Source organism: Phaenicophaeus curvirostris, chromosome 1, assembly GCF_032191515.1.
Source record: "Phaenicophaeus curvirostris isolate KB17595 chromosome 1, BPBGC_Pcur_1.0, whole genome shotgun sequence".
In the NCBI taxonomy this organism is placed as follows: Eukaryota; Metazoa; Chordata; class Aves; order Cuculiformes; family Cuculidae; genus Phaenicophaeus; species Phaenicophaeus curvirostris.
The window spans coordinates 157,684,716-157,697,694 of NC_091392.1; the positions used below are offsets into that span (position 1 = coordinate 157,684,716).

The window sequence follows — 12,979 nt, forward strand, 5'->3', positions numbered from 1 at the left end:
CAGGTAAAAGCAAAACCTTGTTCATAGTCAGGACAAAGCACTGTGAAGACTGAGGAGAGGCTTTTTGCCCGGCTCAGACCACATGCTGTTAACAGACAACATGATGTGAAGCTTAGAAATCCTACTGGCCTTTGTTCCCCCTCCACCTCCCCTTGCCCTGCAGATACAAGCACAAATCCCTTCTTTCCCTGGTTTGCTACAAATGTATAAGCAGATCTCTGCTGGTCTGTGCTGCTTTACTATTTAATGCTAAATTCAACATATGGGTTGGTCCCAGCAGCTTTGGATTTTGAAGTGACGGGAGGCTAAGTCTCTCTTTCTCTCATTCCACCAGTACTGCTCCTCTGTTTGTGCTCCCTGACGATTGCTGCAGTTGTGTTGTTTGCTAATATAACCATTCATGAGACTTTGACAATCAAGAGACAGTTTTATCTTTCAGAGACCTAGTATGACTCATGAGTAGATTTTTTAAAGTATCTGCTGTGTTAGGAGCCACTGTGAGTTGCACACAGGCTGCAAAGAATGAGCAGAAAAGCTCCTGAGGATCATTCTGAAAAACTGTGTAGCGGTATTAAAAAGGGAGGCGGTTATTTTTTATCTTTCCTTGAAACTGTGACTTGACTACATGATTATGAGGTGCCTCTGAAACTTATTGGTGGAAGCAGCCTTTATTGTAACACCTACTCCACCTTATTCGTCTTATTCCCCTTATTCGTCTTTCCACTACAGTTTGTGTTCCACCAAAGGCAGCACTTTACAGTAATGCACAAAACACAAAGCTGGTTTGTTCCCTTGCAAATCCCATAAGTGCAAGGACAGTTCTCACTTTTTCTCCTGTGTCTTTCATTGTACGTTTAAAAGACAGTTCAGACTCCCAGTATTCAGTCTTAAGGTCTTTTGAGGCTGCTTAGAGAAATGTTGAATACATTTTCTCTACATGCATGTTACAAAGGTTACCAAGCTGTTTGAGTCTGTCAGGTTGGTGACAGGTCTTGCATGACCGGACAAGAAACTCTAGTGTATTGGGAACTTGACTGGCAAAAATCCAACCCAATAATTCTGCCTTTCAGGTACCTAAGGATGACATAGCTTTTGAGACTTATGTTTTGCACTTAAGAGGTTTTGTTTCCTCGAAAACTTTTAGTGGGTATGAATTTTACTCATGAGGAATGAACTCAGGACCATCGCTGTTTCAGTTTCATACACAAAATACAGGATTACTCCACATCCAGTCTGGAGTAATTGCAGGATACTGCAGCCAAGCCTTTCTGTAGCCAGTCCACTTTGGTTTTGCAAGACGGGCTGGTACCAAGTGGATCCCACAAAAGCTCTTAATTCTTTTAAATTTCATGCAAGGTTGCCTCCTTTACCCTGCCTTGTGTTTTGATTACAAGAGCACTAGAGCAGTGGCCTGGCTGGAGAGTTAGGGTGTAACGTGAACACATTATTGGATGGCAGCCACCACAGACTGAAGGCTTCATCTAAGGGTGTCCTTTCAAGTTAGCAATCTGGTCATGAAAAGTTCTGTATCCTATTGTTAAAATCAGCTTTCTTTCCCCCAGTAAAGTAAAATACATACAGTCCTGGATGGTGTCATCTCTTGCTCAGATTAATAGTCGTATTGACACTAATGTAGGGCTGAACAAGGATTATAAGAAGCTTTTTCCAGTTATGGTTGATTTTGCTTTAGATTTAGAATTTAATATTTTGCCTGAACATCTTTTATTTTTTGGTTTTCTGGGCCTTAGAGTACTCACGTTTAAATGACTTCTTTTCTTCAAAGGGTTTTATTAGAATCATTGCTAAACTAAATCATATCCTAATAAAATTAGTAAATAGCCATTTTGCATCTCAATCTGATTTCATAGTAAATAACTCCCATATAGTCCTAACATTCCATATTCTCATGTTTCTAGTCTGTATCTAAGGATTCCGTTTTCACATTTGATGACTTTAGAATTGCCTCCTCCTTCATTCTAGTAAAATGTTTGCTTATGGCTAAACAAATGAGGAAAAATGAGCAGGCAAAGAAAACAGACTAGAGAAGAAAGTGGTCTGAATAGAATCATTTTATTTTCTTCTCAAGTACTGCTTAATGTTAAAAAAAGAAAACATGAGAAGGTGGTTTAGGTGGTTTTTGCCATGAAACAGAGAGGAGTGGAGAAGTGAGAGGCAAAGGGTTGCGGGTAGCACAGAGATTGGGGTTTCCATTCCCAATTACACACTGGCTGCTACGCTGCTGAATTACACTGACAACACTGAATGATGCTATTATATTCCTTTTCAAAAGTCATGGGCTATGAAATTCAATCTGAGATATTTTTAATGAGTGTTCTGAGCCTCAGTTGCAGCTCTTCCCAAGAAACAAGGAGCACAGTGTGCTGCTAAGCAGCACCAAGGCCGAGGGTTAAACTCATTCAGTTTTTTGCTCACAGGGCAGGAAAGTAATATCAACATTTATTTGACAGGTATATACTTGCTTTCAGAGTTGAACTTCATTAAAACAGCTTTTCATAAAGAAATATTCTGAAAAATGAGGTTCTATCAGCTTCACATCAAACTCCGATCTAGTTTCTGAAAATTAGTCTTGTGTGTTTTCCAGAGCCAGTGTCCCCAGTGCATGCACTGATCTTGTGCTGTGGGCATCCCTGCATGGCAGGACGCTATATCCAAAGCCATCAGGCACATCTCACATGGTGGAGATGCAGTTTATGCCAGGTGGGGACATTTGCCCAACTAGATCCTCTGACTGTCAATTAAACACAGCTAATTTAGAAGTAGTGTGTGTCAGAGAGGTGCCTGATGGCATCCCTGCATTTCCATTAAGGGTTTTGATGTCATAGTTGTGTTTGCTTTAAGGTGATTTCTCTCCTCACATCTCTCAGCAAGACATAGCTTTTCAGAGAAGCATTTTTAGCTTGCACCTGGTTTTAGAAAAGCCCTGTAGCACAAAAGTATTGTTGCCTTCCTTTTTATTTGCATGCTGATTTGCAAAGTAGTTTGTATTATGATGGCTGTGAGGAAAGCACTGTTTTGTGCATCTGCCCTGCAACTCACTCTTAAGACCTGAAATTCGTGATGGACTGTCTCTGGTTCTTGCAAGTCATCACCATTCAGTGTCAAGGCTCTGAAGCTCGAATATGTCATGCTGATGTTACTCTTCAAAAAGGAATTGGTCTCTTCCGGCAGTGGATGTTTGCCATAAGATAAAGAACAGCCAGAAAACACATTTTAGTTTTATTGGTAAAATTGGGCAGAGATGACTCGGCATTTGCAGGAGCTTAAGTTAGGGAGTAAGATGATGTATCAGTAATAAGTTTTTTCATTGTTCTTTTAACACCTCATTTTTCTTGTCTGCGCCGTGCATTTAAAATGATGTCCAAGGAAAGTAATTCTGTTTTAGTAGCAATGGCTCTGGCAAGAGTCTCCTGCGGGATGTCTCCAAGAGCTGAATGGTTGGTGTGTGGAATGTTTCACCCTTAAACAGTTACTGAAAAGACTCACTCTGCCACTACTGATTTCCAACAAATATTTTACACTTATCTGAAGAAGTTAGCAGTGATGGCTGTGCTACAAGAAACAAGGTTGGTGTTTTTTTTCAGGAGGACATGTGCAGAGACCTGTTGTTGCTGTTGGGTGGTTTTGTGGGGGCTAGGGGATTTTTTGAGTTACTGAGATCAGCATTCACATTTTTTGTGAAGGCATGCACTGTCCCCATCAGGACAATCTCTTAGAGGGTTCTTAGGCAGACAACAATGACATTTTTCAGCTGAATTCATTAACAGAGGGGATCAGAGCATCCCTTTTAAGTTGATAAAGTATTTTTTATGTGCATATGTGTCAAATGTTGGTTTTTTAGATCAATACAGAAAAGGCATAGTTGGATTTTCTAACAGAGAGTTAGATGTCAGCTAGTTGAAATGCTGTAAATACACCTAAAGGAACCAGTGAACTGGGAAAATAATCATGAGGTGTTTTTTTAATGCTTTCCACTATGAATAACACTTTGTAATAAACAGATGTGTACCTTGACTGCAGTGAACAAAGGCTGAATGGTTTTTGCCTATAGGGTTCATGGTGTTTATCTGATGACGAGTTCCAGATTTCCTTTGGCATTGATGACAGTGGGATAGATGTGCAAAATAAATTCTCCTGTAGGACTCCGTCCTGGCAACTGCCAGAGGAGGAAGTTCTCTGGGCTACCAGAATCTGCCTCTTTCTTCCCCTTTCTTCTTCTTCTTTACAAAGGGCTTCACTAGCTTTGTGGTGGTTGCTGCTGGCTCTGCAGTAGTAAATTCCTTTCAAGTAGAAATTAGAGTAATTTAAAGGTGGGATATAAAATAAGTGTTAATATCAGCTTGCATTTGTAAGAACTGCAGAGAAAACAAATGATTGGATCATTACATCTGAAGATGACTGGCTGGTCTGTGGTATGAAAAATTCAGTTCTGAAGGTGTCCAGCCTTCTTATTTATTTTCTCACTTGCACGTCGAAATGACATATATAATACAGTGTGGGTGGTATTGCCCATTAAGTTATAAAGCTATGATTGTATGAGCCGAGTGGAAAGAGAACAAGCCTCCAATTCCACTATTTACTGTACTGTAATTATGGAGATGTACAGTTACCTGAGGATTTAGGGTAGCTGAATTTTTATTAGTCCGACCCTGCTTCAAGAAAAATTTTAACCAAGCACTACTCAAAACAGCTTCTTCATAATACTTTACATAGCTTTCGTAGATAATCTTCTTTTTCCTTCCATACTATTTAGCTATTAAAGAGGATTATTTAGTTATTTCTTTTCCTGATAAGTATTTAATTTTCACCTGAATTTTACTGTTGACTATTTCTACTAAATTGATTTGGGGCATTGGAAGAGAGTTTGAAGTCTAGTCAGAGCTATCCTTCTGCTTTTGCCTATTTTAGAAAATATTTTGACACAAATCAGTTTGTCATCATAAGAAATCCAAGAGCATCCTTGCAATAAGAAATCTACGTATCTTCAAAAGTAGAAAATTGTGAGTTTCTTTTGGAATTTTTACCTCTATAATTGAATCATAGAATCATTGAGGTTGGAAAAGACCTCTAAGATCATCCAGTCCAACCATCTGACCAACACCACCGTAAACCATGTCCCCAAGTGCCACATCTACATGGTGTTTGGACACCTCTAGGGAAGAAGACCCCACCACTTCCCTGGGCAGCCTGTTCCACTGCTTCACCACTCTTTTGGTAAAGATTTTTTTCTAATATCCAGTTTAAACTTCCCATAGCACAACTTGAGGCCATTTCTTCTTGTCCTATCACTTGTTACTTGGGAGAAGAGACCAGTACCCAGCTTGCTACAGCCTCCTTTCAGGTAGTTGTAGAGAGCTATAAGGTCTCCCCTCAACCTCCTCTTCTCCAGACTAAACAGCCCCAGTTCCCATGGGATTGTGCTCCAGACCCTTCACCAGCTTTGTTGCCCTTCTCTGTGCACACTCCAGCACCTCAGTGTCTGTCTTGTAAGGATAAGAAATTGTGTGCTGTGTTGCTTGCACACTGTGTTGATTTTTGGTTAGCAGGCTCATATCCAAAGTAGCCATTTTTGAAGTCATCTTGTTTGTCATAGCTGATAGGTGGGAGAAGAAAGTGTAACTTTGCTCCTACTTTTTTTTTTCAAGGGTAAATATTTGAAGTAAACCACATCTGAAGTAAAAAGCATTGTATCTTACAATCGCACTGTTTAAAATGATGCCAGCACCAGCAAAATTGAGTGAAAAGTAAAACTGTACATCAGAAGCTATGGAAGACAAGCACAGCATTAAGGGGAATACAGCTTGGTGGTGAGTGTAAAGTGGGAAAGCAGTCCACTAAAATCTTGAAAGAACAGACGCTAAATAGACTTATTGTACACACACAGCAGAGGATCAGTTGCCTGTTTTTAAGGGAGTATAAGAGCCTTATTCTGTGACTGCATTTGGCTTCACTGTTGCCTTTGATGGCATGCGTGCAGTCTGTCCAAAAGTGTGTGGGATGTGTGCCAGGAGTGGAGCCTTCAACAACATTCAGATGGAAAATATCTTAACAGGGATGAGATGCCTTTAGGTTATCATGAAAATTTGCCTCTTCTGCACCTTCCAAATGGGGTGGATAGCTTGCTGGTGGTAGGTACAGAGTGGAGATCTGCGTATTTAGAAACCAGTTGATGTAATCTTTCTAGATTTCAGTGAAGACTTTGATACTGTCTCTAACAGTATCCTCATGAACAAAATATCCAGCATATAACTGGATAAATACATAATGCAATGGGTGGGCCATTGGCTGATGGGCCAGGCTCAAACGGTCACAGTAAATGGGGTTACATTGGGCTGGTGACCAGTCACTAGCAGGGTTCTGCAGGGATCCGTCTGAGGGCCAGTGCTCTTTGGTGTCTTCATAAATGACCTGGAAGCAGGACTTGATAGTTTATTAACTAAATCTGTGGATGACATGAAACTGGGGGAGGTGTTGACACTCTTGAGGGCAGAGAGGCCCTGCAGAGTGATCTAGACAAATTGGAAAGCTGGGCAATTGCCAACCGCATGAAGTATAAGAAGAGCAAGTGCCGGATTTTGCACCAGAGACATGGCAACCCTGGCTGTACATACAGACTGGGGAGCAAGAGGCTGGAGAGCAGCCTTGCGGAAATGGATGTGGGGGCTCTGATCGACAGCAAGTTGAACATGAGCCAACAGTGTGCCCTGGCAACCAAGAGGACCAGCCATGTCCTGGGGTGCAGACGTGACATTGCTAGCCAGACAAGAGAGGAGATTGTCTCACTCTACTCCACACTAGTGCAGCTCCACCTTGAGTACTGTGTGCAGGTTTGGGTGCCACAGTATAAAAAGGAGATAAAGCTGCTGAAGAGTGTCCAGAGGCGGCCACAAAGTTGATGAAGGGTTTAGAGTGGAAGCCGTATGAGGAGCAGCTAAAGTCACTCGATCCTTTCAATTTGGAGAAGAGGAAACCGAATAGAGAAGGAGAGGCTGAGGGGAGACCTCATTGCAGTCTACAGCTTCCTCACAAGGGGAGGAGGAGGAGCAGGCACTGATCTCTCTGGTGACCAATGACAGGACGCGAGCGAATGGCAGGAAGATGGGCCAGTGGAGGTTTAGGTTGGATATTCAGAACAAGATCTTCACTCAGAGAGTGGTGGAGCACTAGAACAGGCACCCCAGGGAAGCAATCATAGCACCAAGCCTGACAATATTCAAGAAACATTTGGACTACACCCTGAGGCACATGCTGTGGTTGTTGAGGTTGTCCTATGTGGAGACAGGAGTTGGACTTGATGGTCCTTGCGATTCCCTTCCAACTCAGGACGTTCTGTGATTCTAAGTGGTGGTGGGAGTGTGTGGCTCCTCTCTTTAAAGGTGTCACTTTGTTTTGACCTGATGTGTAGGGGTGATGAATCACACTTCTTCCAACGCTTCCAAGATTGTTGGACTTGATGATCTTGAAGGTCTTTTCCAACCTTAATGATTCTAACTATCCAGCCAAATCTGAACAGCAAAGTAAAAACTAGTAAGCCCAGGTATAAGATCTACCTTTACAGTCTAAAGCTATTTTTATAGTCTCATAATCCTTCCTATAGGATTACACCTACACTTGAGAGGGAGGAGAGGAGGAAAAGGGCAGAGGATATCCAAGTGTCTTGGTACTGTTAGGTCCAGAGCAATACAGCTCAGACCAATGCTTATTGCTTTTAATCCCACCCTTCAAGGAATAGACTTTTGCTAAATATGAATTATTCATTTCATTTTACACCAGAAAGGAGAACTATTTAAAATATGAAATTTTTCTTTGGATGATGACAGTATTGTTTTCCTGTGAGTAGTTTTCAAGCCGCCTTTGAAGTATAAATTTCTGGCAGGCTTGCTTGTTTAAGAATTCTGTTGCTCAATCTCATCTTTGAGGTTATTTTTACATGATTTGCTTATCATGAACAGTTGTGGGTTTTCTTCCCTTTCAGAGCTGCAGATAAATGCACAATTTTTAACAGGTTTGAATAACTGAGAAAATTCATGCTGTTAAGAATGTGGGGTTGTTATTTTCAGTATTGATTATAACTGTGTATGACTTTAGAAATAGTCCTGAATACACTGGATGAAGTTTTCAGCTGGATTGAAATGATAGTGTTAAACTGCAGAGGAAAAATTATTTGGGAGTCAGCCTAATCTGAAGTACAAGGAGCTTTCAGGGTTATTGCCTGCAAATGAACAAGTACGATTTTAAACTTTGCATTTAAACTTTGTGCAATATAATATTTAAGTATTTTTAAAATATTTAGCTTGACCAATTTATCACATTTCATTTTTGAGCACTCAAAATGTGACAGAAACAAGACATTTATTGGGAGACATGTCTGCCTTTATACTGTGGCAGCTGTGAATGATGATAGTAGCTTTTTCTTTTAGATTGACATAAAGAAGTTTGTTTCTCTCCTTATCAGCTGTTACTAATGCACAAGCAAATGTAATTTTTTTTTTAAAAAAAAGAAACAAACTTTTTGTCCTGATCCATTTGTAACAGCTTTGAGGAAGAGGAGAAGAACAGTCTGTACTCCTGTGTGAAACTGTCTTTGACCAGAACACTGGTGGGACTTACATTTTTCAGATGCTCCAAAGAAAGTGCTTGTTAGATTTGGTTTTTCAGTCTGGTATTACTGCTTAGTAATATAAAAGCAAGCAAGCAAACAAAAACCTTTCAATTAAAGAGCTGTTTAATCTGAGATCTGAGAACAGTTGGCTAGACAGATTAAAAAAAAAACGGTAAAATCATTATTTGATCCTAAAACAGACACTTTTTGGGGTAGATGGTTAGTTAAATAATTGCTAAATTAACTGGGACATGGGGGAATGTGTCCAAACCCATTCTTTCAAAGTCCTGGATTTCTTCCAGGTTCTGCTATGCACTCTCTTTTTTAAAAAAAAAAAATAATCTGCAGTCTGTGCCAAAGAATGGTCTAAACAAGTGTGTAGAGATATTTTTGTAATCATTGGCGATCACTAGAACATTAAAGAATTGTTGAACCCATTAAAATATTCACCACTGGAAGATCATAAGCAACGTACTGTTTTGGGTCTTGGTGGGAGTACAGGGAGGGTAAATTGATTAAGTCTGAAATAATGAGCAGACAGCAAATGTTGAATGCACAGTGCGTAAAGCAGGCTACTTTGACTGCATACCTTCATAGCTTGGAGCTAAATGTGGTGATGCACATTATTCATAATTTAGAATTTAGTGGCCTGATGTTCCCTGAAAATGTAAAGTGACTTTTAAAATGTGATTTTGCAGAGCTGAATGAAAGACCAGTTCAAAATGCATTAAGCAATAAGGATGTGTAGCTGGAAATCAGTGAGTTTCTTTTCACTGTAATAGATTTATGAAGTTATTTTAGTGTAACTAAATACCACCTCAAGAGAATAATACTAATTCCCTGTTGACGGTGCGGCTGGGATTTCTCTCATCTAAAATCAGTCCTGTAACACAGGTGTCTGTGCTCTTTGTCATCAAGAGTAAAATAGCACAACTGTATTGCTAAGGAGAAGTTCATTGCCCGTGTACTCGATGTCTGTTTTGGGGTAGGAAGAATTGCTCTCTGGAGCTGCAGTTTCTTAATTGATTATACTGGAGTCTGGCAGTCAACACAAACAGGAGCAAGGGATGGCCACACACTGCTTCCTAGCTCCTTGGTGTTGGATTTGACCTTCCCTCCTATTGGATTTGACATCCCCTCCTATTTCCTTTCCCTCATGACCTTACCGTGTGGCATCTGTGGTAGTGAATGGTCTGGAGGTCTTGCCACCAGCCTTTATCATGGCAGCTTCCATACCAGCATCCCACTTGCATGCCTTCTCCTCCTCCTTTCATCTTCACCTTCAGACGAGTTTACTTCCTCCCTGGTGTGAGCTGTCACTATATGACGATGCTCAGGGAGAACAGGAGATAGGTCTCCTTGCTCTTCTTTCCCATGTCCTCCACATTTGGCCACATTTATGACCCTCCCTCATCCCGGTGTATGAGGCTTTCATGATGGTAATCTAATGGGCTCTCTTATAGCGTAGGCTGTATTGTAACCTTTCCTCACCCTGCAACCTCACATGCATGCTTAGCTATTTTAGGGGGCTCATGGGCCCCCATAGGTCAGAGTCATGCCAGCCTGGAGCAGGGAAAGTGTCCAGGCTGTGGCTTGTGGGACGTGGAGCAGGAGTGATGCAGCTTGCCTTGTGCTTGCTGTCCGAGGCATGACGGCAGGGCCACACTTAATGGTTGGAAAATGTCTTCCAAGATCTGGGGAAATCTTATGTTGTCCCATAGGCCTTGTAACCACGTTCAAGTCAGATGTGAGTCTTGGCTACAGATGATGTCATCGGTGGGGTGCACTCATTCCTGAAAGCTGCTTCTGTCAGCTCGTGTTTGCTGTGACCTGAGTGACTGCTGGTTTGCAGTCTGAGATTTTAATTTATTGTGTTTAAATTTTTTAGTAGGGATGTCATGAAACTGCACTGAATCATCATCTGTGTGAGAATGGAGAGTTCCTGCTTTTGTGGATGTTTTAGTTCTCCTTTTGGTCCTGCAAGATTGGAGTGTCGTTAGGCTCTAAATCTCAGCAGATTTTATATTCACAGTGTTTCCCTTGAATAAACTGTCAGATTTCATTTTGAGGTAGACTGATCAAAGCTAAGATGGGTTTAGAATAATAATCTTATTTACAAATACTTGAGCAAGAAGCATTTCATGTTACAGAGGCACACTCCAGAGAAAATGCCTAGTGACATAAATGCTACAAGAATGCCGTTCCGTTGTCTAAATGCATATGAGAAGAAAACTTCATAAAAACACTCAGCAGGTTTTAATCAGATGCTTTTACCCATGGTCTGAGATCAGAGAGGCTTGTTTTCCTCATCCAACCTTGGTCAGGGTGGTAACGCAGGTTGGATATCTGTCTTTTTTCTTGTTCACAAATCTCCATGCTCCCAGAGGTGCCTTTTTTTTTACCAGCAGGAAGGATGGGATTTGTTGTTTGTCACACAGAAGCCCATCAGGTACTGTAGTATGACATATACATTCCTGCGCACAGGCTTATTTCCATTTTTCTGGTGGTGCATGAGGATGAAAACTAGTACAGAATCATAGAATGGTTTTGGTTGGAAGGGACCTTAAAGATCATCCAGTTCCAACCCCCCTGCCGTGGGCAGGGGCACCTCCCACCAAACCAGGCTGCCCAAAGCCCCATCCAACCTGGCTTTGAACACCTCCAGGAATGGGGGGCAGCCAAAGCTTCCCTGGGCAACCTGTGCCAGTGCCTCACCACCCTCATCGTGAAGAATTTCTTCCTAATGTATAATTTAAATCTTCCCCCTTACAATTTAAAGCCATTCCCCCTTGTCCTATCACCACATGCCCTTGTAAGGAGTTCCTCCCTGGCTTTCTTATAGGCCCCATTTAAATACTGGAAGGTCACTATAAGGTGTCCTTGTAGCCTTCTCTTCTCCAGGCTGAACAACCCCAACTCTCTCAGCCTGTCCTGATAGCAGCAGTGCTCCAGCCACCTGATCATCTCCGTGACTCTCCTCTAAAGTATCCTCTGCCTCTTGTTGTGCAGGTGGCTGTTAAACACATCCTTCCACTCTCTGGCCACCTCAGTCAAACTCAGGAGGCTGAGACTAGTCTGTGAGCTGGAGCATTTGCCTGAAATTTCTAAATCATTTGTAGGTGTATTTTCAGAGCAGTAAACTAATATTGTTATTATGCTAGACCTAAAGTCCTTTAAATATTATTGCCTCCAACAAAATGCACTTATTGGGAAGCTCTCTCATTAAGAGATGATGAACACTTGAATGTGCCTGCGTACAGCATTAGATGGAGTGGAAAATGTGGGCAGCTCTCCATAGAACTGGCGCACGAGGCTGACATGGGCTGGGTAGTATTCACTGCGGGTGCTTTTGGTTTAATGAAGTTGGGGAACATGAGTGTATTAAGCTGTATTTGCACTTGAGATTTATTTTGGATGGCATTACATCAAATGAAAGTGTTCTTTCTGGAAAAATAGCTGTCTTTTTTTTTGTTTTTTCCCTTGCCCTCTCTGTATCCTCTTATTTTGAATTTTAGTATGAATTATTTTAGTTAATGCAAGGCTGTATGTGATGAATGCTTAAAGAAATTAGTACTCCTATCTGCAGTTGTTCTTGATGTGTCTTCTGGACGGCATTCATGAGGCGTATGTTTGCTCTAGCTAACATCAACAAACAGTTAATAAAATAACCCAAGTGAGCTTTCTTTCCTGGTGGCATAGGATTGTTAGAGGCACTGGGGCAAAAACCTGCTCAGCCAGTTCCTGGGGAGGTGAGCTTGACTTTTCCCTTCCAGCTTTCAAAAGCAACCAATGTTGAAGGGTTTGGTCATCACGCCCTGCATCACTGGGGTGATAGCGCCTCTGTGGTGGCACATACGTCCTGTACCTTCCCTAGAAAAACATTAATTTCTCTGGTGCAAGCCTCTTGCTACGGGGTATTTACTTTTCACAATTCATATTAAACGATGTTAGGTAAATTGCCCTTTTAAAGATGCTTTGTACTTAGGGTTGTGGCTGGAAACCAGGTATTGTGCTATGTGGAAAAATCCCGAAGATTTGATCTTTGGTATTCCAGTCAGAGACCATACTACATAGTGACACATCAGGGAGGAGGTGGGATTGAGCAGCTGCCTGACAACCTGTTGTTTCGGACACTGCCTGGAGATCATAGAATCATAGAATCACCAGGTTGGAAAAGACCCACTGGATCATCATGTCCAACCATGACAGGTCTTGGGCTCAGGCTGAGGTTTGACTGCCCACCTCTAATGATTTTCTTTTCTTCACTCAGTTACTGCTGGTTTATTTTGCTCTACTAATTGTTTACTGGGCAGGTAGGGAAAGAGCTGGTCTGTATGTTGAGTGCAGGGGCTGGGATGT

General features: G+C 41.5%; 1 protein-coding gene across 5 annotated transcripts in view; it reads left to right on the forward strand.

Annotated features, from left to right (window-relative positions):
• FARP1 (FERM, ARH/RhoGEF and pleckstrin domain protein 1) overlaps positions 1 to 12,979 on the forward strand; it is a 221,474-nt gene that overhangs the window by 133,801 nt on the left and 74,694 nt on the right. The window lies entirely within an intron of this gene.